The 26,510-nt window shown below is 31.9% G+C and overlaps 1 protein-coding gene across 5 annotated transcripts in view; it reads right to left on the bottom strand.

Annotated features, from left to right (window-relative positions):
• Positions 1-26,510, bottom strand: part of LOC128984528 (synaptotagmin-7-like) — an 831,102-nt gene that overhangs the window by 436,403 nt on the left and 368,189 nt on the right. The window contains exon 1 of one of the 5 annotated variants that reach the window (XM_054403884.1): positions 11,831-11,878. The exons of the other annotated variants lie outside the window; for them this stretch is intronic. The gene's annotated coding sequence lies outside the window, so the exon portion shown is untranslated. Of the gene's footprint in view, positions 1-11,830; positions 11,879-26,510 lie in introns of those variants that run through there. 5 annotated transcript variants of the gene reach the window in all.

Here is a 26,510-nt window from a genome sequence, read left to right on the forward strand (position 1 = left end):
TGTGAACCCCACTTTACATTTTTCAATTATATCCTTTGACAATCGAGTTAATTTAGAAACTTTTTTAATAATTTTGATGGTATTTCAGCTATCACTAATAAATAAATGCATCCTTTTACTACAAAGGGCTTCATAAGAGTAGCTTAGGTATTTAACATTTCCTGTTTGAAATTATTTTTTTTCTAAGTGCTAAATTTATTATAAAAACTACAACACATTTACATGTAACCCCAAAAGTATTGTCTGTGTACAAACAAAGTTTTGAAAAACCTGTATAATAGGTGAAATAGTGTTTTGTAACTTTAGTAAAATAATCTTGCTTATAATGCTACAAACGATTCACAATACTCTGTTGTTCCCCCCTTGTTAGTAGTTACAATCACACAAGGACTACAATCCGGGGCGTTGTAATGTTGTCACGTTGTTCTACAACTGCAAACAACTCAAGTCCCAGTTTGTCTAGTTCATGGAACAGTTGGACAGTTCCAGATTAGGGTCAATTAACATCAAACACAAAACTTTATACTATTAGCCTTTAAAAATGATTACCAATTAATCAGGTTCTTTGTAACTTATTTCGGAATATTATGACACATTATCTTTTACATGAAAATAAAAAGGTTTTTAGATTTTAATTATTATAGATGTAAATGTAATTGGGTACCCAATGAAATTCAATATCAATAAAGGATTGAGAAAAACCCATTAATCTATTGACAAGTAAGATTAAATAGTTTGCAAGATAATCGAAACTAAATAGAAATACGTTATGATAAACATGTGAGTTTTATTTTTTTTTACAGTTATAGTAATAAGTTTTTTCGATAAAGAAATAGTAAACACTTTTACAACTAAAATATTTTTTGTTGTGCTTTTTTAATCTGACACTGAATATCTTTGGTAACAAATAAATAAGAATACATTTCTAACAATGACCAGGTAAAATTACAGATTGTATTTTGTAAAAAAAAATCCACTAAACCTAAATATTGCTGATCTTCATTTTTCAAAACAATTTCATTCCACCTTTCTATTGTTTAACAGCGTTTGATCACATTTCGAAAGTTAAACCAGTATTTTTGGACGTGTTTTTTCGAATATTATAATGTTATTTTACATATATTTTACGCACTAGAATACTAAAGTCGGGACCACGAAAGTTTTCAGTTGGCGGCAGCCAATCTAAGGCAAGGCTACTGCGACGTTGCCATATCGCCCGTTGACAACACTTATTAAAATACTAAACAGTATTTTCAAATCAGCTGGTATTATTAGATTTGGCAACACCGCACTGTCCTCATTGGCTCCTTCGGAGTCAAGTGGTAAATAGGCCCCTTCCTCAACTGCAAACTTTCGTGGTCCCGACTTTAGGTACCTATCTTATTTAGTTATATTTATATGGAAGTGAATGAATAAAAAATGGCATTTCAATAATTTAAAGTTACAATTATTCTTAAGGCATTTATTTATAATCTATTGAATATTATTATAAAATTAATTATATACATATATTAGTTTCAAACAAAAAATATAGGCTAAATTAATTTGTCGTATTTCACTGAGTACAGCAATGTTAATTTTTCCTGTACAATTTGTTTTATGGATTGTAAAGATTATATTTTATCTTCAGTTGTAAACTAAATATAAAAAAATGTTTCACTGTCTTATAGTTTTTCTTTAATGTGGGCCTATGATTATTTTATGGATACATTATGACACAATAGGGCTAAATGCTAATTTGAATGAACCTCATTTAATCATTAGCAATAATGTGAGGTTTCATTTGAAATTTTATTACCGTCTACAGCACAAACATTGGACTATTCAGACATTTAAGGAGGTCCATTGAACTTTTCGTGCTATTCATTCAATATTTTTCAGGATTAGGCTTTTCATTAGTCAAAGCTATCAATATATCGACACATATATCAGTTATTTACTTAGATATGATTTGTATTTTACCAAAGTTATTTATATATTTTTTCCATTAAAGAAGTAAGTGGCCTCTTACAATTTTGCATTTGCTCCTCCACATAGTTGTTTCCTTACTCAACGACATTATAGTAGTGTTACTTTGTAGTATTGTGTGTATGTCTAGATGGTAAATACAAGAATAAACTACACTGAAATCATTTAGTGGCTGTTAACCCACAGTTTTTGTAAAAACATAAATTGCAATATCGGAAAAAAAATAATTGTGTTTTGCTCAAACAAACATACATTGTAATATAACACAATTAACATAAAGGCTACGATTCAACAAAAATAATCATGAGATACTAACTTTTTGCAAAATTTTGTATTGTTTTGAGTGTTTTCAACTACTGTACATGGATCATTCATCTTTTTTTCTAGAATTTTCTCACCGCTTCAAATGCTAGTCTATATTGAAATTCGACCCATTTAGCCATAACAAACCTGCATGGATTTGAGGGATAAAGATGTAATAATGGCACTCAAAATTTTAGAAATACTGAAACAAAACAAGAACCTTGACTAAAAGAAGCCTGTTTGGATTTTATAACAAACGCGAAAATAATCTCCTTTTAATGGACTGTTAAATTTTGTTTGAGACATTTAGTTACTGTTTTTTAGCTAATATTTCTACAACTAAGTGTTGAGATTTTATTTTTTGTAGCCAATGTAGAAAAACTGTATCGTCAGTGTGTCAGTCAGCTTAAACACTAAGAAGTGAGTAATATAAATCCTACTTCTGTGTGCTGCAATACCGTTAACCCTAAATACAAGAAACTGAATTGCTGTCTAACCCACTTGGATTAAGCTAATAAGATTCAATAAGAAGAAATTCAGCAGCATTCCGGATCATATTAAGTTCCTTTTCATTTAAACATATATAAAATAATTACAATTTATATTTAAATAATAATATGCGTTGTAGTAATACGCTTGGATCATGTATTTCAAATTAAATAAACCTAAAGAACTGTAAACCACGAAAAGTTCTTAGTTTATGGTGTAAAATTCCTGACTTACTGGGTGTAATGTAAAAAAGGGTGGTGCCAGATTTTTTCAAACCAAACGAAGCAACTGCGTCTTTATTTTAGATTACATGAAAACCACATTAAAATAGTTCTATAATAAAATGCCACGTTATAATCAATATATAAATTAATGACTTTTGTGTACTCAACATAACAAATAGCAACACCATGTTCCTACTTGAAGCTCAGATACTAACCTCAAGGTATTTAGAACCCTACTTTAGTGTGTTATCATATAATGTAGCCAATTGAAGCTCAAACACCAACTTCTAAGCATTGGGCATCCCACGCTGTAACCTCTAAGTATTGAAAATCCTACTTAAACATGTTGTAATACTTTGCTGTGACGCTTTAGTTAACATACCGACAATTAACGTTTGATAATTTTACATTAATGTGTTGCAATGCATGCGTCTTGACTTGAAGCTCAGATACCAACCTCTAAGTGTTGAGAACTCCACTATACTGTAGAGTGTTGCAATACTATGTCGCGACGTCGACGTTATAGATGCAGCAAATGCTCTGTTGACGTTGTCGACAAATTAGTGATAAGCACGCTCAATACTGATAACGAGTTAATATTCCCTGTCTCGCTCCAGCCTTATCTTTTGACACTGAACTGTTGCAATAAGAGTTCCATCATGGAGATATCTGGTGTATACTGGTCGTTTATGAATAGGCATTCGTAGTGATTTCAGATAAGCTAGAAATGTGTCTGATTGCATTTACAAAATGTAATAAATTACACCTAAATTATACAAACGGATATAGGGGGAATTGTGAAGGAAAAGGGATCTGCAACCCCGTCATAACTAATATTTTTTGATGACCAATCATTTTCATAAATAATTTGGTACAAGCAGGTGGATATAAATTCATGGCTGAAGCATCGTAAAAAGAAATAACTCAAGCCCAACTTACGCTTGCAAAAAACTATTGCACTGACGTATCTATATTGGAAGGTTATCGTAAATTTAAATTCACAGTAATTTACATGTTGGAGAACATAAGTACTTCTGTGAGAAGCTTTCTTTCGGTAGAATGCCTCTTCTGATCAACGGAGCATCCGGCAAGACCTGCAACACCTCCACTTCGTGAGAGCTAAACGTGGGGTTGGGAGGAAGGGCTTTGCATATTTCGTTGTGGTATTGTACAGCAAAGTCACAAAGAGCATTAAATGACAATCATGTGCATTTTTTAAAATCGAAGCCAAATGTTTTCTTACCAGTTGTAATATACTACGTGTAGTATATTACCCAATTTGACTCTTGTCTGTCAAACGTATTTATATTTTTGCTTGTTATTGTTATTATATTGAAATATTTATCAATTGTTATCTAGTTTTGGTAATCGTTATTTTTCTCTAAAAATGTTTATGCTTGTTAACTAGGATTTATAATACGCATCATCCAATCTTGTTAGCATTTTTGGTACAATCCTGTTGGTGTAATTTTTCATGTAAGCAATCTTTTTTTTGTCAGTAAGATGTATCTGAATCCAACTTATATATATTTATAAATATTTTATTGAACTTGCCCTCATGTATTATCTATTGTAAAAATGGTGCTTACCGTATGATAAATAAATAAATATATATATATATATATATATATATATATATATATATATATATATATATATATATATTGTGCATTCATTATAGGAAAACAGCATTAGGAAGAAATAACTTATATTTGAGATATTGGCAATTAATATTGAAATGTATAACTAAATTTAAAAAACAATTTTTAAAACAAATTTAAAAACAAAATATTATATATTGGCCTTGTTGATAAAGTTATACATTTCATTATTAGGAGGAAAGGTTTCCACAAAAAAAGTTTTACACTAAGATTTTTGAATTTATCTTATCAATTTAAACCAACAATCGTCAAATCAATCAACGGCCAATCGTTTTTTAGGATGTACATTTTGGATCAAACTGATCTTACGATGTGTTTTATAGCATGTAACTGGTTTATGAAATAAATTACCCTCTAACCAAAACCAATTTGAACATTCGCCACACGAAAAGAGTTATTATTTATTACCCAATGCATTTATGGAATACTTCGCAAACTTATACAGTACACTTTTCGCAGCAGAAATAAATTCTCACAAGTAGTATCAGAGTAAATATGGTATAACACCCTGTATATTAGACATTTTTTTATCCACCTAACAAATTACACATTTCTAAACAGAATATATTGCAAACTTGACATTTGGGCATGTAAACTACAGTATTATAGTTAATAATTGACCGACGAAAATAACATAATTAAAAGATATCCCCGAACACTTGTAGAAAGAATGAAATATCACTATGATAACATCTTGCGATTGTGATTGAACCCAAACACCTGACACTCAATAAGAAGAATTATTATTATAAGAGCTAAAATATAAATCAACAGAAATTAGACCACCTGAGGTATGACGTCATGACAAAAACCAATTAAAGAACATCTAATAATGTAATGTGGGACGTATTTGTCACGACTGCGGTTCTTTTTCTGTATGTCCAACTTTTATCTTTCCAAGAAAGAGAATCATCTCTCAGACCATAATCATTTGCTGGATATCTTCGACCGGATCGTATTTCTATTTCCATTTTTTTACTTAAAGAAATACTAAACAAAATATTTGGTTTATTTTGGTAATGGTTTTTAAGAAGTTTGTTTGATTTTGTACGAGCAATTAATCTGTCCATCACTGTTCAGCTAAATGCTCATTTAAGAGGCTTTCCCTTTATTAAATGTTATATTCTGATGTATAATATTTTATTTAACTACAACGAAACTCGTAGGTGAATTACGCCCGGACGCCACAGAGTTCAAACTTATGTCCTTGGCAAACGAATAACGCAATAGCCCTTTTTCTTTAAAGATTATGTTCGTTTAAGACGGATATTGGACAAGTAAAAGTACAAATTTTTAATGAATTAAATTGTTTTTATTTTAGATCTAAACCATAACGAGCAATTAACCTACCCTTATCAGCTTTAAATAATCACTAAAGTAGCCTAGGCTATAAGAAATCTATTTTCATAAACTGCGTTGCCTCTCGTTTTCAATCTGACTGTATTTAAACATTCAACTGTAGGATCAGCTGTTAATGTTTTACTATTCATATTATTTATTATAATAGAGCCAGCATCACCGGATAGTTGAAAGTGAAAATCAATTTATTGCTATTAAGGCAGAGCCCTAAATGAAATTACCTTTTTAATTGCCATTCCTCACTCCGCTAGAATATAATGTTTTAAACGACACGTCAATTGTAGAAATTCTTACAGCAGAACGGGCGAAAAAAGGATTTTACAGAAGAACCCCTTATTGTATTAAGTTGTATAAAGATATTTTCTTTCCAAATCGCAGATGTTTTTGAATGAAATTCGGGCAATTATAAATCCAGATGCTCTTTTTTATAGTTTATAGTTTGTAGAAACAACAAATTTAGCTATTTCAAACCTAGTATTACTAAAATCGAAGGACTTTTCTTATACTTATTCCTAAGATTAAATCCAGCCTTACCAATCACAGATGGTTTACATGTTTTAAGAATAAATAATATATATATAGTTTATTTAAGGCCAGCTTACCAATAAAACAAATATATTTTTTATTAAAATTCTAGCAATAATTAATTTAAATAGCAATTGTTTACACACAACCTTCCCATGTTATTGTTTACGAAGTTTTGTAGTTCAAATTGTAGCAATAATGAAACGGTATTAACTTTGTTTGTGAAATAGCTTTGTTCGATTGAACCCCTTTTGCATTAATTATTACAGCAATACTTAGATTAAATGTATATTTTTGACAAATAAACTTTTCAAATTAGAATTGTTTGATATCTTGTTTTTGGCAAACACTCACAGCTACTTGATATAAACCAGAAATTGATTGTAGAAACTTTATTCACAGAAAGAGAATCTGGGTAGAAAAATTGCAATATATATTTCCCTTACGTTTAGCTTACCACTGAACGATAAGATATACACACAAATTTCTCTTCATAGGAATACCATAAACTACAATCAATATAAGAAAATCGTTCTACGTTCTAGACAATCGGTTGTTCCATCAATTGTTTACAATAGTGTATGTATGTTTGCCTGTTCATTGAATTTCCATGAACGATAAGCAGAATGAAACAGCTGGTGACCTTGATAACAGCTGACTATTTATTTCCAAGTCTAAAACAAACTACCTAGGCACTGAATGTATGCATTGAATATAGAAATGTTCTTAGCAAAGGGACGAAATATTGTGTAAAAAAATATTGTTTAATATAAAAATACGTAACGTTCTAAATTTAACGATTTGGGCTGTTTGTTAAATTATATGTAAGGCAATGTAAACGTAATGGAATTGAAACTGCTCACCAAGGTTTATGGAAGAGACAACTACAATACCAGCATAGTTAGATGTAAAGACAAGAGAATGCAGACAAAGTCTCGTAGCCTTACAAGTAATCTTCTGATGTGATTCTGCATCTCATCACATCAACTTACATAGACTATGCTAGAATAGTTAGTAATACCAGCGCTGTCAGAGTATGAACATTGTGATAGTGGTTTTATATACATACTTGGATTACCTAGGGCAACATGTTTAAAGTAAAATCAAAATTATATATTTATAATAATGTTTAAGGGTTGGTTAAAAACGTAAAAATGTTCATTCAAAGCTGGTTAAAAATTTACTTGTAAATAATTTTTCAATAAAATTGTTAATGATATGACGAATCAAAATAAACTACATATCCGAAACATTCTGAAATCTGCAGTTATTATGTAAAAATAAAATAACTTTCCAAAACGGACGTTACTTGGCCTATCTTTCTTACAAGTAAATTCGAGTCGTATAAAATGTAATATTTAGGTCTAATATGTGTTATAATTTTAAATGGTGTAAAACATGCATACGACTGGAATGTACTTGCAATTACAGGTAAATTCAAGCCGTATGCAAGTTTTACACCATTATAACAAATACAGATAAATATTTCATATAACTCAAATCTGCTGATAGAATGAGAATTTTAATACTATGAGTTTTCAACCATTCTACGTCAAGTCTATGGACAATTTGTCAAGACAAATTGTCTAGCCGTGGTAATTTGTTTAAAGCTATTGTAAATCTGTAATGTTCACATTGAAACCCCTTCAGCCAGAACCTAGCCATCAACTCTAAGAACTCTATGCACAAGTTGATAAGCAAACTATTAAAATTATATACAGCGCTTATTTTGTATTATGTTAAACAATTGTTTTTTCCCACAGTTACCTAACAATGTACATGTTCTCTCACTGATTTGAGAAAGCAAAGCGGCCAATTCGCTCATCAGTGACTCTAATTACTTTGTCTCACTCCAGATTTGTAACGTGAAGGCACGAAATACTGAGCGTGTAACATGCAGGCAACGTCGTATGCGCGCGAAATACGTTGGCAGCACTGGCTGTAAATCAGCTGGTCAGCTGTTGTACTGTTGTATTTGTCACTTCACGTTAAATGTTATATTAAAAGTTCACTTCTGTGTAAAAATAGGTTATGTTTCTTCACCAATTTATTTGTTTTATGGTAACTGTAGGAAAAGTATAATGTGCAACTCGAGTTCAAAGTACAATTGCCTCACTCGAGAAACCATTCAAGGATTTCTCTCGAGTGAGTCAATTGCTCACTTTTCTCACTAGTTGCACAAATAACTATAAATGGTCAAAAGTGTTATACCTACTGAACAGTGAAGTATACTTATTTTCCAAAGATTGCTTTTAGACATCTTGAAAGAAATACTTTGTTAGTCGTGAAATTCTCGCGAATTAATATAATTTTTAATTCAAACCAAATCTCATTACAAAAGTTTATTTTTACGCCAAAACTAAAAGAATAAAGTGGATGAACAAAACTAACATTATAAATTAAATTAATTAACGAGGTTGGTTATATTAATAATTTATCATTGAGGACATTATGTAAACGTTTGGCGCCCACAACAACTCTGAGATTCAAATATTTTTTCACATAGAATGTAGTTTAGTTTTGCTAATCGATAAATATGAATGGCCTAGATGTTAGGTTTAAAGCAGAAAAAAATAAAGAAATCACTAGTTATAAAAAATGGTGCCGTAAACAATAAACTTGATTGTTATTGATTGTTTACTGGCTTCAATGGTCATTGTTTACATAACCAAACAAAACTTCTGGTGTGGTAAAATTTTAAATAACAGATTTATATGCTAGAAACTATACGAATTTATACTTTCGGTAAACTATACATCTATAACTCAAAATTTATATAATCTAAAATTCTCTTTTGATTTATATGAAATTTTATTGTGAATCGTAGAGGTGTAACGGGAGGCTAGGTGGGGAAAAATTATCAGATATTGTACTCCTTGCACACCAAGATGCCAAGTAACTGGAGTAGACTGTATATGTTGGTAGATAACATAGAGTCTGTTATCTAATAATGAGTAAAAAAACAATAGGTAACAGTTTTTATAGGTCAAGGCCTAATTATTTCTACCTGTATACAATATGAGTTTTTTAATCACGTCAATGCTTCAAGTACTATTATCCTAATGTATTTTTTTAGGACGCTCTAATAATAGTTGATTTATATTTCTCATACATCGGCGAACTTATTGTAATCAAATCAAATCAAATCCATTTATTGCTATCAACATTAAATACATGTATACCTTTGTATACCTATATACCTTTGTAAATATATGTATACCTTTTGGAATGTTAGTAATACTTGCACGTACCTCAAGTCTTGATGTAGCTAATGCATTGTATATATATTATAGCCGAATGTCTAAAATTATTTACCTAATTAAAGCATTGTTATTTTTTAATGTTTGGAGCCTAAGTTTAAATAACATTCATGTACAATTCTACCATAACATTCTAAAAGAAGTTTACTTTATTTACTATATAAGGTTTTTGTTCTTAAGTTGAACTGTACACAACTAAGCAGGCCTAATGTCATACAGTTTTCATCACAATATTTTCATTAACCTACTAGATATGTTCTACATACTCTTTGACCTTATACACATAAATCGCACAAAATCTTTCTTATAGTAAATTTAAATTGTTTTATTGCAAGACATTTAATGTGAGCAGGTAATACGATATTTTGCCAATTCACTAAAGTTATTGATTGTGGTCACATTAGGTTTGGACGGAGAAACGTGTTTTGTCTGGGAAAATAGTTATGAACTGAATCATTCGTAAATAAGTCTCTAATATAATTTTTAATATACAATAAACAATCTAGAATGTACAGAGAAGTGACAGTTAAAATTCCAAGTTTCTTGAATAATGGCTTACAATGTGTTTCGCTGTCAACATTGAATATTGCTCTGTCAACGGCTGTCTTCTGAGACAATCGCAGCGTTTTAATACTACCGGAATGACCCCACACAACAATACTATAAGACATATGACTTTGAATGTGAACAAAATAAATGTATTTCCATACATCTGTACTAACAAACGGTCAAAGTATTCGAATCATAATGCTTTTTACAAACTATATACTTTTTTACAAATTATATCAATATGAGAATCCCACTTAATATTAGACTGTACTAATACTCCCAAAAACCTAACACTATCTAAACAGGTATTTGATCAACTAAATTCAATATTCTGTGTTTTGCTACTATTTATACACAATGAACTGTCAGCAGTCCAGTCCTCGATTTCAGAGTTAGTAGTATTTAGAAGAGTTTTTAATAATGAAGAACATTTACAATTAATCTGGACAGCTCAACCATCAGAATACATATAATATTTAATATTATCATCACTGAATGCAGTAGTTAAATAATTTTTACAAACAATAATAGTAGGTCCTGGAATTGATCCTTGTGGTATGCCTGAATGAACAGAGTGATATGAAGAGAAGCATCCATTATAATACACTAATTGACATCTGTCCGTTAAATATGATTGCAAAAATCCAAAGATGTTTGTCGAAGTTTGATGAAAACCATAATATTTCAACTTTTTTAGCAATATATCATGTGAGGTGGTACAAAAGCCTTAGACATATCAAACCTGCTACCTAATACTTTGTTTTTAACATCCAAGCCATCGACACAGCGTTTCATTAACCAACAATATTACTGGTGACGTATTAGATTTAACCAAATACCAATTTTAGTCATGGAAATTTATAGCATAAGCGTAAATCTTGTTTAAAGTAGTTTACAGCGGATTCATACAGTACAATAGTCATCCCCTTTATTTATAATCAACTAAAAACAACCCATTCAAAATCAAGTAAGTGTCTTAAAAAAATATGCTTTACATGTCCAGGTAAAAGAATCTCATAAGTGTTTTAGCTCACAAAACCTTGAATGATCAACAAATTTTACTAGAATAACAATCAATGTTAGCCATATGCATGCAAATTGATTGCAATCCCATTACTCTTAGCCTTTTGGAATGTTAGTAATACTTGCACGTACCTCAAGTCTTGATATAGCGAATGCATTGTATATATTATAGCCGAATGTCTTAAATTATTTACTTAATTAAATCGATGTTATTTTTTTATGTTTGAGGCCTAAGTGTAAATAACATTCATGAACAATTCTAACATAAAAATCTAAAAGTTCACTTTCTTTACTCTTTTAACAGGAATTAAGGCTTTTATACTTATGTTGAACTGTACACAACCAAGCAAGCCTAAAAAAGTGTTTCTTTAGATTATCAACAAATGTTTCCCGTCTTACAAACAATATTTGGAAAAAGAGAATACGACAGGTTCTTACAAGCAGAAACAGTTGCTTAATGAAAACTTACAAAATACGTTGAGGACGTTCTTTACACATGATTACAAGCACAACACTCATTACACCACATACCGGTGCGCGCACTGAGCAGTACTGATTACTGGTAGGCTACGGGAAGCCCTTTCTAACCGTATCAGTTGATAACGCTCCCCCCCTCCTCCTCCTCCTCCGTATACTTACATGACCTACAATACCGATAGAGGTTTTTACTGTTGACCGTGTTCTCACTTGGGGATGTTGGATGAGAATAGTTACAAAATACTAATTTTAAAACTTGTGATTTTTCCTTTAGATCCTCGCAGAAAAACAATTTGTTAAACAGGACGGTGTACTATAATTATATTTAATGGCTAACATTTTGAAATGTTGAATTGGATCCAGATAGGCTAACAATTAATTTGTTTTCACATGGGTCGCGTCGACCTTATAAAGAAAGTTTAATAAATATTTTTTTGAACAATCTAAAGAAAAAAAGATGTTTTTGACAAATACAAAATGGCGGATATCTGGTTAACAAAACGATTTAGGGAAATTGTTATTCTAATTTTCCCTTCATCCTTATCCTTAGAAATTAAAATAAATAAACATATTAAATATTGCTGATCTACGACTTTAATTCGTGTAAAAGTTCGTGGAAATCCTAAAAAGGACATATGATGGATGGATTACACGCTTTAAAGCTCAGAGGCATTTCAGCTTACTCCGCTGTGGGTGTATTGATCTTCTTGGACAATCAGAGAACAGATGGACCTAATTAGCTCTAAAAGCTTCACTGAATCATCAGTCATTTTGGGAACCATCACCATAGACATGATGACATTGTACTTCGACAAGGTACACAAGGAAATCACTGCCATTATTTATAAAATAATCGATACATTATTATGGAATATTAGTTTAATAAGCTCTTTAACGAATGTGTATCTTTTGTGTATCTTTACAACTGCAGTTTATGATTATTTGTATAGACAAGTGATGCATTGAATAATATAAAATATAGAAGTATATCGATTACTGGGCCGACCTTTAAAAAGATCAGGACAAATCTTAAAGTTATTATCTATGATTGTGTAGTATCGCGTAAATTTAACATATTTGCTACATGTTTAAGTTAATGTTAACAATTGCTGTAAAAGTAAATTTGAGTTAACAGCAAAGAACATTTTACATTATACTGACTATAACTTGTTCTAATAAATCAAATATACGATTTAAATTTTTTTAAATTTCTGAAACCTTTTAACATATTAGGTTAAAATATAATAACTAACAAAACATTTAATGAAAAGTAATACAGGCAACATGAGATAGGCGATATATTTGACAGAACACATTAAAAAGAATAGCGTTGGGTAGAACCTTGTAGAGGTAAAAGGCTTCTTTTAACTTTGAATTTGCCCATCCACATAGATTTCGGTTCTGTGTGTGGATCATATCATATGTAGCAAAGTCAGTGGTGAGGCTATACAGTAAAATAGCGGACTTTACTGATAACATTCAGTACATGGTACAGTGACGCGAAGCCTGGACACCAATGCCAAAAATTCGTAGTTCCGTTGCGCTATCGATTGAATCACCAACTGTGAATGATACTTATCCTATACCGATACTTAAAATATTCCTTACATAAACTAATAGTCTAATTCACTTGTAAAGTCCCCTCACAGTTTTGTTGTTATTTAGGGCAGTACCATTGTATATGACCAAATTATATTTAGAAGATACTATTAACCTTACAAAAAACCTGATACAACTTGTAATAATTGGGGTAAAGGGACAATTATTTAAACTGCATCGTGCAGATCACAAACAATATTAGGGAAAAATTAATATTAAGTACTATACCTACAATGGGTTAGTCACTCAAGTACTTAAGTAAGTAACGCAGAAAGGAGAATACAGTGATAATCAGTTATTATAATAATTGTAATACTTTCACAAACAAAAGCGTCTTATCGCAAACAAGGTAGTAAGCTAAATGTCATTGTATGGAAATTAAATCTGCCAAGCGTGGTTTACTTTAGAGTTTAAATTTACCTTAAAGTGCCACTTCCTTTATCAATGGCACCAGTTGTTACTACACTAGCCATTACGGGTTATCAAGTTGTCATAGGATTACAGTAGAACATAACTTAGCATTACGATCGTTAGTCTATAACTAATCTTTCACAAGGTGAATACGTTGGAAAGCACAACACAGCTCATCAATCTTACACCATTGTTCATGAAACCATAACACTTTGTATCTAATGGAATATGCATGTTGTAATTGATCATATTGTTAGAGGTAGATTTCAAGCACACATAAATTTATTTATAGAAATTTACAAATCGTAGGTAAGAGCATTCAAAGCACCAATCCTTGACGAAAATGATATGCTCTATTTAAAATATCACTATTCCTTAATCTAATGCAAAGAGGGGTTTAATAAAGTGTTTATGTTTCTAAATAGTTGGACCTACAAGATATAAAACTCTGATTGTAACCCTATCACGTAAGTATTCATTAAGTTTACTGTTGAATGTGATAGTATAACAAAAGTATTATGCATAATGCTTAGACATCCAGACCACATGAACCCCAATAAGTCTATTGATATTATACGTGAATACACAATTGACAAAAATGTATTGAGTAAAAGTAAATTTAAATAAACTAATGTTTAATTAATTGTTACTACAGCTAAATTTAAAACAACCCAATTGGTATTACGTACACATTTATTTTCGTGAGATCAAACATACATTATATTTTAATTGGTTGCCATTTATCATACCATCAACAACTTAAGGTGCCTTACCATCTATATCATTTGCTAATTTATCAGATTTATGGCAAATTCAGCTACTTATAGGACATGTTACTGATGATAAATTTGGTTTAAATCAATATTGTGGGGCGGTTTGTAATCATGCGAATATCAAAAGTCCTTTAACGAAAAAAAACAGAACACATGATACGAGTACATTATAGCTTTTTCGATTAATACATGAGAAAGTTGGAACGGTTTTACTATTGAAGTGTCTGATCTACATACAACCTTATCCCTTTCACGTTAAAATGTGGCTCAAGCATCAATTCATTCAACGAAAGATTGTATAGACATCACATATAATTATGTGGTCAGATGTAAACGAGTAGACTGATCTTGCCAGAAAGTAATTTATTCAATAGGGTTAAATTATTTATTAGCTTAAACAATACTAGAATATTTTAGCGTAATTCATAATAATCAAGATAAAACATTATTGTTTATAAAAAAAAATGACATGTAACAATTCATAATCTATGTTGCAAACCATTATACTGACTCTTTAAACTTAATAATTACTTAACTGTCTAGAAATTTTGTTTAATTTAAATTAGTGAGATATATCCTTACAGATATAACAATGTTACATAACCTGGCCTTTGTTGGAAGTATTAACGTAAGTATAGCTAATTTGTTATAGCATTTTCATACAGTTGACACTTGTGTATTATATAAACAGACATAAGTTTGAGATAAAAAGAACCTTAACCAATTTGATAAAACCTCGTTTTCTTACAAATATTGATTAGTTTCAAGACGTTGGGTCGAAAATTGACCATGTTTCAAACTTTTTTTCTTCTCTTACTAAAGTCTGAGAGACTAACTTCTTAGGGTATCGAACGCATCCAAAAATGTTCCTTATACAATTTAAACGTTTTAAAAATGTCCCTTGACTGTACTAAAGTAGGATGGGTGTGGTTATGTACATTTTTTTAAGAGCTCATTGTTTCATTAATCATGATTACTGGTAAGTATTATGAAAAAACGCTAATCGAAAACATTTAGCACTGACAAAAATCCTTAGAAAAACACGTATACAGTACCAAAACAAGTTGAATATCTTTATTATAAAAATATTTTTACATACTATACAATTTGTTTATTACAAGTTTATAAAAGACATTCAACAGTGGTTTCTTCAGGGTGATAATGAAACTCGATGAAAAGGCTCGCCCCAAAAAGAAAAGGCTTTAGAAATTTTGAGATTGAAATTTTTACCTTGCTATACAGTAAGTAAATGACAAAATTGTCAATCTTACACATTTTTACCAGCAGGTATAATCAATGTACATTAATTATGATATTCTTTGTAGAAAATCTTTTTTATATATTGTGCATATTAATGTCTAATTTACAAGGATTTGTCAACTTAGTATCACAACAATTAATAAGTTTACCAGATTTAAAGATTAAACAGTTAAATCTTTAACAGATAGTGACTATACTTAAGCTATAAATTATCTAGTAGCTATTGATATTTCTATCATTAGAATGGGTTAAAATATTGTATAACATGTCTCAGTGACTACTGACTAGATTAAAAAATAATTTAAAAATAATGACTAGACATATAACAAATATTAACAAGAACTTACCACATTGTGCTCAAATTAATGCTATTAAAGGAGGTAAACTATAGTTAGAATGGGGTTATGGGAGGTAAATCGGTTAACATTAGCAAGTCGATTAGACTAGTTTACATGCAGTAGATCTGCTAAAGTTTCGACTGATGAGACCCAGGCTTGACCAAAGCCAATCAGAGTGAATGTATTGATCCTGAGTTATGGTTCCTTAATTTAAGTGAGATTTATAATCTATTTACTTTTTTTACTTTATTCTCTCGTAGATTTCTGACTAATGGACAAAATATACAAATTATTGCTACGTTGGTAAAAACATCATTTTGTTTTTGCTAAAAGAACATTTAGAAGACATATTTTAATCACGATTGTTTTTACCTGGTGATAAGCTTTTTAAATACATAGTTGAAAAAAGTTAACTCATGTAATTGTATACAAATTTTAAACCATACAGTTTTGTTGTTTATAAGTTTTTATACAGGGTGTTTCAGTAAAGCGTAGCGGGCTTGGAGATTCGGATTCTACATGCAAAAAATAAGTCGAAAACGTTGAATAACTTTTTTTGATTTCGGCTTAGTTTAGCCGTAATCCGCCATTTTGTATCTTTTGAAAATAGTTAATAAATTATAAGCCCTTGAAGATTTTTTTATGAAACTTGGTATAAATTGTAAGTCTACAAGTATAAACATTCTCCGAAAATATCTTTGATCAAGTCTATAAGATTAAAAAATGGCGTTAAATTTAAAATTTTGTTTTATAAGCTGGTCTGGTTTTCATGGAATTTTACTTTAAAAATTTTAAATGGCCGCCATTTAATCATTATTGATACATCATTATTATGTGTTACATCAGAGATGAATAATAGATTTCTGGCAGTTAAAACCATAGTTTGATCAATTAATGAATAATGTAACGCACATTTAAAGCTACAACCACAATGTATCTACTACAGTAAGAATACCCTAAAAGATGCTATACACGTATACAAAAATAAAAATTAGTAAAATCAATTAATCTATCCATCAAAGGATCGATGCCTATTTTGTAAAATTAAATAATTTGACAATATTATTTAAATTTTTAATATATTATTTAATATTTCCGAACAATTTTATATTTCGATTAATTGTCACAATGGAAATTTAATTTAAGAATTTCTAAAATTAAAATACAGTAAGTTAATTTCATAAAGCTACTTGCAATAAAATTTAATTTCATTTGATTGTTGCAATCACAAAACTCCTTGATCTGAGAAGGAGTAGAATAATATTGTTTTATTTTATTTTAGTATTACTACAAGTGTAATTTATAATCTTTTACCATCCGGCTGACGTCAGTGAATTTGCAATGCTGCCATTGTATATAAAAGGATCATTTGAAATTAATATTGACAGGCGTCAAATAGTTCAATGTATTTTATCTCTGGAGAATATTTGTCAAATAAATAAATCATAATATCACACTAATATATATATCATAAATTCAACATTAGGTAATGCCTTTTGAACAAAGCTTGAGCTTATAAGCAATGGAACAAAATGTCATAAAATGCATATGGAACCTAATTAAAAAATCATTACTAAAATAAACATAAAATTTTTTCAGTATTTATAACAAAAACTTTAACCAAAGCATTGTCTTAATAATTTAACTATCATATTTATTGCCAAATTCTGTAATTATAAATGTTGGAAATAGTTATATTCATAAATTCGTTTAAAAAACAATTCGATCCTCTTGAAAACTTAAAAGCTACTCATAAAGAAATATTTTATTTTACATTCCAACGGACAGCTCCATTTTGATATTTCGTACAAATTAGTGAAATACAAACAAGACTTTCTTAAATCTAGTTATAAAGTAATGTTGAGTGAAAACAAAGAAATTAGAATAATTTGATACAACAACAAAGAGAGACGGCAACAAGATGGCAAAAAGACAGCGGTTGCAACAAAACAAGTGAAAATAAACAAAACAGTTACAACAAAACAAATCAGTAAAAGCGTTACAATGGATAACAATAATAAATTTGATTTGAGTAGATAACAATAATAATTAACAAAAAATAAATTTTTAAATTCATTAACAAGAATAAATAGATTAACAAAGAAAAACTGTGTGAGTTAACAAAGAAATAAAAGTTACAACAAAGATAACAATGTAACGATAACAATGATAAATTGAAAAATTGAAACAAAGTAACAGTGTTGTAGACTATGAAAAGACAAAAAACAAAAGGAATGGACTACGTAAACATTCTTCTAATCCTTCGCTTGAATGAGGCAACACCATCCAGGAAGAAGTCAACACCATCAGACACGCCGTTTCCTGCTCGTTGCATGCGTGCCACAGCCCCATTTGCCTCGTAGTTCGTGCGGTGGTGTAGTCTTGCAAAGAGGTCTCTTAAACGGGTGCTCGAAGGAGTTTTGAACTGGATCTGACGCAGGATTTCAGGACAGTTAATACTACCATTTAGTATTTTATGAAGAACTGTCAGATCAGCAATAGTCCTACGATCCTCCAGAGGCTGAAGGCCAAGGACCCGGGACAGGTCTTCAACTGGAACCTGGTGATATGGAATTCCATTTCTAACCCCAACCATCCTGACGAATCTGCGTTGGATCCTCTCTAGTTCATCACAAAGGTACTTCTGATGAGGGCTCCATACAGTTGAACAGTATTCCAGGATCTGTCGCACCAATGCACAGTACAACGTTTTCAACGCAGTCGTGTCCCTAAGATGTTTAGAGAAGCGGAGGATGAAACCAAGCATTCTGTTTGCCCTTCTACAGATGGTGAGTATGTGAGTCTCAGGGTTTAGTGTTGATGTGAAAATTACACCAAGATCCTTTATTTCCTGAACTCTGGAAAGGACTTCCCCTCGAACCCGATAATTGAAGATCAGAGGTGATGCACAGCGATGAAAAGTTAAAACTTGGCATTTCAAAGTATTGAGATCCATTCGATTTTCAATGCACCAACGATCTAAGTCCTCGAGGCTCCTTTGAATTCTCAAGCAATCGTCTTGACTTGAAACAGTTGAAAAAACCTTAACATCATCAGCAAACATGAGGGAGTCAGCATGCAGGACTTCTGGTAGATCATTAACAAATAAGGAGAATAGATAAGGTCCAAGAAGAGAGCCTTGGGGCACCCCTGAGGTAGACTGAAATTCGGATGAATGTGCACCAGCAAATTTTACACATAGGTGACGATCCGATAAATAACTGGCCAACCATCGTACCACAGAGTTGTCAAATCCAAGGGTGACTAATTTTTTTAGAAGCAGTACATGGTCCACCCTATCAAACGCCTTAGAAAAATCCAAATACACCGCATCTAACTGTTTGTTTAAGGCGAAGGATTTGAGGATTTCAGACTGAAAGAGTATCAAGTTGGACACAGTTGATCGACCCGTTGTAAATCCATGTTGCTGAGGGCAGGTAATACTAGCCACTTTATGTTTAATACGGACGAGGAAAAGATCTTCAAACACTTTGGCTAAAGCGGACAGAATTGAGATTGGTCTGTAGTTGGAGGCGATGTCCAGTGGACCTGATTTATGGACTGGTATAACGTAGGCCTTTTTCAAAACGTCTGGGAAAACACCAGTAGACAGGGATGCATTGAGTAGCTTGCATATTGGATCAGCCAATATGTTCCTGCTGTACTTAAGGACCTTTGGTGGAACTTCATCAGGACCCCAGCCTTTTGTATCATCAAGTTTAATTAGTTTTTCCATTATCTCTTGTGGGTTAAATCTCACAGCAGATGTCAAGTCACCGAGACGATCAAACCTATCGATATTGAAGACTTCAGTTGGTCGGGTGAAAACGGAGGAGAAAAAGCTCTTGAACGATTCACACATACCCTGAGGCTCCGAAGTGACAGAGTTGTTATACACATTTCTAGTAGGTATAGAAGAAGTCTTTCTCGATGCATTGACATGGCTCCAGAAATAACGAAGATTATTTGGAATCCCAGCCTCAATCCTATTCACATACTGACGAAAGTCTCTGTTGGCCGCAGTCTTGCACGCTGCCCTTGCGTTGGAGAATCTGAGGTAGTTAGACGCAGATGGAGTCTGTTTCAAGCGCTTATGAAGAACTTTCTTTGTGATTACTAGATTCTTCAGCTCAGGCGAGAACCATCTAGGGAAAGGGGAAAACCCTGTTCTTCTCAAAGGTGAATGTTCTTTAACAGTTTTGGCAATTGTTGATATGAACCTTTCAGCAGCTCTGTTAACATCACGATCATTCAAAATGGCGGGGAAATCAATCGTAGCCAGAGACAGATTAGTAGCCGATAAATTACATTGCTTTAGGTCATATACATAGTTCCTTTGGTTGATGTTCTTTGCAGGGGCACTGACAGGGACATAAAAAGACAACGGTGGGTGGTGCGTCTCTTCAACAGGTAATAGAAAATCCTCCTCTTGTTGGACAGCAGTTTCTTCAGATGAACATAAGACTAAATCAAGTAGTACGCCTCTTCTGTTCCAAATTTTGTTTACTTGCCTAAGATTGAATGATTCAATTAATGAAAATATAACTCTTGATGCAGGGCAATGCATACGGCCCAGAGGTTCATTCCAGTTAACACCCGGCAGGTTGAAGTCACCCGCAATAACTATCTCATCATATCGTCCACTGTCGGACATGGCTGCTTCAATGGAGAAAAGAAAACTGTTATATTTATCGATTGGCTGTTGCGGTGGGATGTAACATACTGCTAGTAGCCATGTGGTATTCTTGCAGGGCTTAATCTGGACGAGTAGATGCTCAACATCTTGGCCTCCAAAAAAAATACGAGACGAATTAATTGTGCTTTTAACAGCAATAAGTACACCTCCCTTGCTGGATTTAGAGCTGGTAAGCTGAGATCTGTCGCACCTATATATTGTATATCCACTAGGAGATACTTCAGAATCGCTGATGTCATCAGACAGATTGGTTTCTGTTATCATTAAGATGTCAAAGCTACTCATTGCTATGGATGACTTAAAATCATTTAATTTGCTTCTCATGCCGTTAACATTTTGGTAATAGAAGGTGAGCTGTCCGTTGGATTTAATTAGTTTTTTGGCTGCTTTACAATGCTAGGCACCCCATTATGATATTTGATAGTAAGATCATCTTCTCCAGCCTGCTTCTTAGCCTCAAGGGTGTTTCTAAGCTCCTTTAGATGAGTCCTCTCCATTTGTGTACGATCTCTAGTGACGTCAATTCTAGAATCAGGAAAAATGTCTTTAAGGGATTCAGGATTGAATTTTTTGAAGAATTGAATAGTCTCTGATGAGTCAGCGAAAGTAACTTTCAGTGGCCGTGGTTTATCAGATGGATGCCTACCAATTCGAATGATTTTGACTACATGGGGTTCATTGAGAGCTAAAGCAAGAAGAATATTACTGACTGATTCGATGTCTTTCTGTATTTTAGATTCAATGTTGCCAGCACGGGATTCAGGTACACCATATATCATGACGTTCCTAGCACGATATGAACGATCATTTACTTCTTTTATTATGGTTTCGGGGTCTTGAGGTTTCAGAGCCTGTAAGTTTTTAATATCAGATATGATGCATTCAATTTTGGCTTCACTAGCCGATACTCTAGGTTCAAGGCTGGCTAGCTGATCCTTAATTTGGGCAATATCGGACTTTATTTCCAGAATTCCAGCTGAAACTTCAGGGATTTTATCAATTTTTACTGACCAGCTGTCGATTTTCTCCATGAGTTTATTTACACTACCTGCTAATATAGCCATAGGATCTAGGGCTAGAGGTATGCAGTCAACCCTACTACAAAACCATTTCTTATTTGAATCTTTGGTGAGCAAAAATAGAAACCGCAAAAATAGAACCGCAGTTGTGACTAGCACGTCTCACATTACAACATTAGAAGTTCTTTAATTGGGTTTTGTCGTGACGTCACACGTTTAATTTGTTTCACGTATGTTGGTTTCTACCTTAGCTCTTATAATTCTTCCTATTGAGTGTTATGTGTTTAGCTATGTATACATGGTGTTATAAGCTAAGTTGTATGACTTTGGGTATAGTATTATCGATATTACCTGCATTTCATTTAAAATTTACGCACATGGATATATTGTAAACGATATATACTATTTGCAGTGTGGAGCTAAATTGCTCCATCGTGTATTTTGATGAAAAGTCACATTTCTTACTTCCTAAATAACTAGGAAATGTTATGTGACTGTAGATAAATTCTTATGCATTGAGGCTGAACACGAATTTAAATAAAGTATAGGCTGGTATTATTCATAGCTAATTATGTTAAAAGTCTTTTTAAGGTCACAATAAGAGGCAGTTTTCAATTATTTCGGACAAATGTACTTAACCTAATATTAAGATTTGTTGGTAAAACTGATATCATTAATACACGGAACAGAGGACGACTCACCTAATGTCACACACTACACTCATTCGAGCTCATTGTATTTCACATTGAGTCTGGACTTAAACTCCGCCGGGTTAGCGTCGTCTGTTGTCGTAACTGATCAGTAAATGTTTCGTGTCCGTAACGTGTTTTGTGTCGTGTGTAAATGTTTATTTATTTGTACGTGTTAAATATGACGCTCTTCATGTGAAGAAAAAAGTCCTTGATGATGTAATGGCAAAACTAGTTGCAACTGCAATTAAATGGACTGCTTTATAGCAGGTATTTAAACCTTTTTAATATTTCACATTGATTTGTTTTATAACAGAAATATCACATTATGATTCAACGTCATCAGCGTGCGTGGGTGTAAGCAATAAAGCTATGAAAACGACACTCTAAATCGTAGCATTACTGAGCCAAGACATAAACCTAGACTGAAACATGCCAGTTAGATTGTACCACCGAAGTGATAATTATATCCTTTTAATAGGCTGTAAAACTACGTCGTTAAGTTTTATCTCGTATACCCACAACTAAGCGTTGATATTTCCGTTTTAGTATGTAGAAACACAATGTTGTGAGTTGTAGCTCAGAATACCACATCAGGATTTCTCTATATTACAATACTGCAAATTCCTAATAATGTGGACTAAATAGAAAACAAGTCCACTTGTCCTCACCGTCATTTTTGACCTTTGTCTACCAACAGCAGTGCTACATTCTGTCGAGCATTCAAGAGGGGCCTTTCCCAACGAGGGCAGTGGAAAAAGTATGTTCCGAGTAGTCTGGACTGCCTGGTCAATATATGAGATCGGGAGGGATTTCTGAACAGAGATAAACATCAACAGAGATAAACCCAGATGGTTTCTATGTGCTGGGGCTACAGTCTAGAACTACAGTAACTAATTCAAACGTTCATCCTAAAAGGTTATAAAAACACTGCACCAAGACTTTTATAAAGGGAAAAGATCTATCTAGCTATAAGAGATATAATAAAAACTAACCTTTCGGATATAGAGTTATTGCCAAGCATTAATCATGAGAAACTTATGCTTACTGGGGAACAGTTTATCCTAGCTATCAATATTAGAGGGATTTATAATGTACTTTTGGGTATAAAGTTACTGCCGCGAATTTCTCACCACTTAATGAACAAAAGCTCAATTAGCATATGGTGCATACGGACCATCCTAAATATACATTTGGATTCGCTTTTTTATGAAGGATTTTAATTTGCTATAAATGTAGCCACAACCAGTATATATTTTTGGAAATTAGGTGTATGATGAAAAATTATTTAGTATATATAAATAATATTACTTTAATTAATAATATTGTTATGGTCGCTAATGATCTGGTAAATGTTCTATTAAACTAAACTTTAAATTCTATGAACTCGATTTAGTGAAGTTCTAAACTTCACCAACTCGAGTAAACTTTACTCTCTTAATTCATGGACAAATCTGATGATTTATGAACCATCGTTAAAATATTTTATTAAAAAAAATCATGGATACTTATTGTCATCAGGCTTAATTATCACGCTTACAATGTCACTATGAATACGCATTTATATTTATCATATTATTACTCAAACGAATGGAAATTTGCATTGAACGTATTGTACGTCCATTAAAAACGCAGCCTCCTTATAGGTTAATTAATACTAACTCCTAGTACCTACGTAATATATTTCATAATACAACAATTCAGCATGCCTATATCAACCAAAAGAGTTTTATGAATAAAGAACTGTACAGGGTGTTTCAGTAAAGCGTAGCGGGCTTAAAAAATGTTTTTATTTACTAGTTTATAATGGACTTTGGAAAGATGAATAATAAAATTCTTCATTTTACAAGTACATATAATTATTGTAAACAATCATCAAAACATATTAAAATTACCCTTAGTAAATAAAATTCATCAAGGAAATATGTCTTTACTGCCCACTAGAACGTAAATGATATTCCCAATTCTTAAGTCCACTGCTTAAAAATGAAGAGATTATTAATTTGACAATGATGAATAGTTATGCAACAGTAGTTTTTAGTTTAATTTTCGCCAAGGAATTCAGTAATAGCAAACATGGTTCAATACCAAACGTTACCCAAGGGATCACTTTTTGTTGGTTTACTCATAACCCATATCGTTGGAAATAACATGGATTTTACATTGTAAAGGATAGTGTACAAAACCCTTTACAAAAAACAGGAAAAAACCCAGGACAACTAAATAATATCAATACCTGTGCATTATCGTGTGAATTAAACTGGTTGCACGCGTAAATGTTATGAAATAACAATTCTTTGTTTACGATATGGAGTAAATGGGGTTAATAGTTCTGGTAAAACATAGGTAATACAACTATTCTGGTTTGTTTTTTATTTTGATTTTTAAAAAGGGTAGCGGTATGTAGAACTTTTTTAGTGCTATCGTATATAACCAAATTATCTTTCAAACACATCAATTCGTCCTAAAAACTTAAATACTTGTATATTTGGGTTAAACTCAAAATGCATCGTAACCATATAAAGTATAAGGGAAAATGTAATCTACATTTTACTACTATCAATGGGTATGTTAAAATGGGCATCACAGTTATATAAATGGTTAGTTTTTATACAAATGGTAATACATATGGATTGAATAAGCCCAGACAGTGCAATATTGACTATTTAGTTTCATATTACCTGTCATAAATTCCAAATTGACATTGGTAGTGATTCAACGTGTTTCGTTGATGGTTTAAAAAAAAACACTAACTTCTAACACACGATATATGAATGAATAATTTTTGTTTTAGTCCTATCACGGGTATAAACAATTGCCGTTGCATGGGTAGGAACAGACCCTTGACCCATTTTATTTAATAAATCTCAAGTTCAGTATAAATTGACCAATAACTCACTTGAAAAATCTTCACTTATTTGAAAAAGTTACCTTTTTAGATTATGTTGGAGATATATTAATCAGATTATATCCTTACAGAGATAACAATGTTACATAACCTAGCCTATGTTGGAAGTATAACGTGAAGTAGATAATTTGTTACAGCAGTCTCATACAATAGATCCATGTTTATTATGCATGAATAGATATAGTCTATAACTAACATGAACTGTTTTGTTAGAAAGCTGTAGCCTATTTTTTTTATCTTCATTAGTTTTTTAAGAATGGTGGGTTTTGTTGTGTATAACGTAAACTCTTAGAAGCTATAATAAAAATGCGGGACAAGCAAATCATAACATAATTTTACAGATATATCGTGGATTGAACCCGTCCTTTTGGACCAAAGTCCGAGATGTGTCTTGACATGGGTGTCAACACACACTTAACAGCTGTTACTCTATCTATTCTACGTGTTGACCTTGGCTTCTAGTGTCTAAAACTCTATTTTGTACAGTATGTTTTTGTTACTGACATAGTTGCTGGGTCACAACAGTTGCTATAGCTCATAATAAGTCATTCCATCAGTTTGACTTGGTAAAAACCATCGTGTAATCGGCAGAAATCAGTAATTTAGATCAGCGCAATCTGTAGGTGGCTCACATCAACTAAGACAAATTTTATTAAAAACCTGGCTACAACTTGAACATTGGGATGGAATGTCTAGTTGTTTTATTAATAGTCAAAGGTAAGACCTAATCATATTCTTAATGATTAGCATTAAGAAAAAACCACACTCACCTAAAAACTCTTTAATATCGTCAACTAGCACTGACAAAAACATTCTTAGACACATATATATGTATGTACAGAATTATAAAAAAAATATATATTTGTAAATGTTTTAACGAACCCCCAACTCGTTTGAATGTCACCTAGTGTAATTATATTTAGTACAATTTTTATGAATTAAATTCAAAACTGTTTTAAATAGAGCGATAATAAATCTT

Source organism: Macrosteles quadrilineatus, unplaced genomic scaffold (assembly GCF_028750875.1).
Source record: "Macrosteles quadrilineatus isolate MER2022 unplaced genomic scaffold, UCM_ALF_1.0 Scaffold_1__1_contigs__length_201487025, whole genome shotgun sequence".
NCBI lineage: Eukaryota > Metazoa > Arthropoda > Insecta > Hemiptera > Cicadellidae > Macrosteles > Macrosteles quadrilineatus.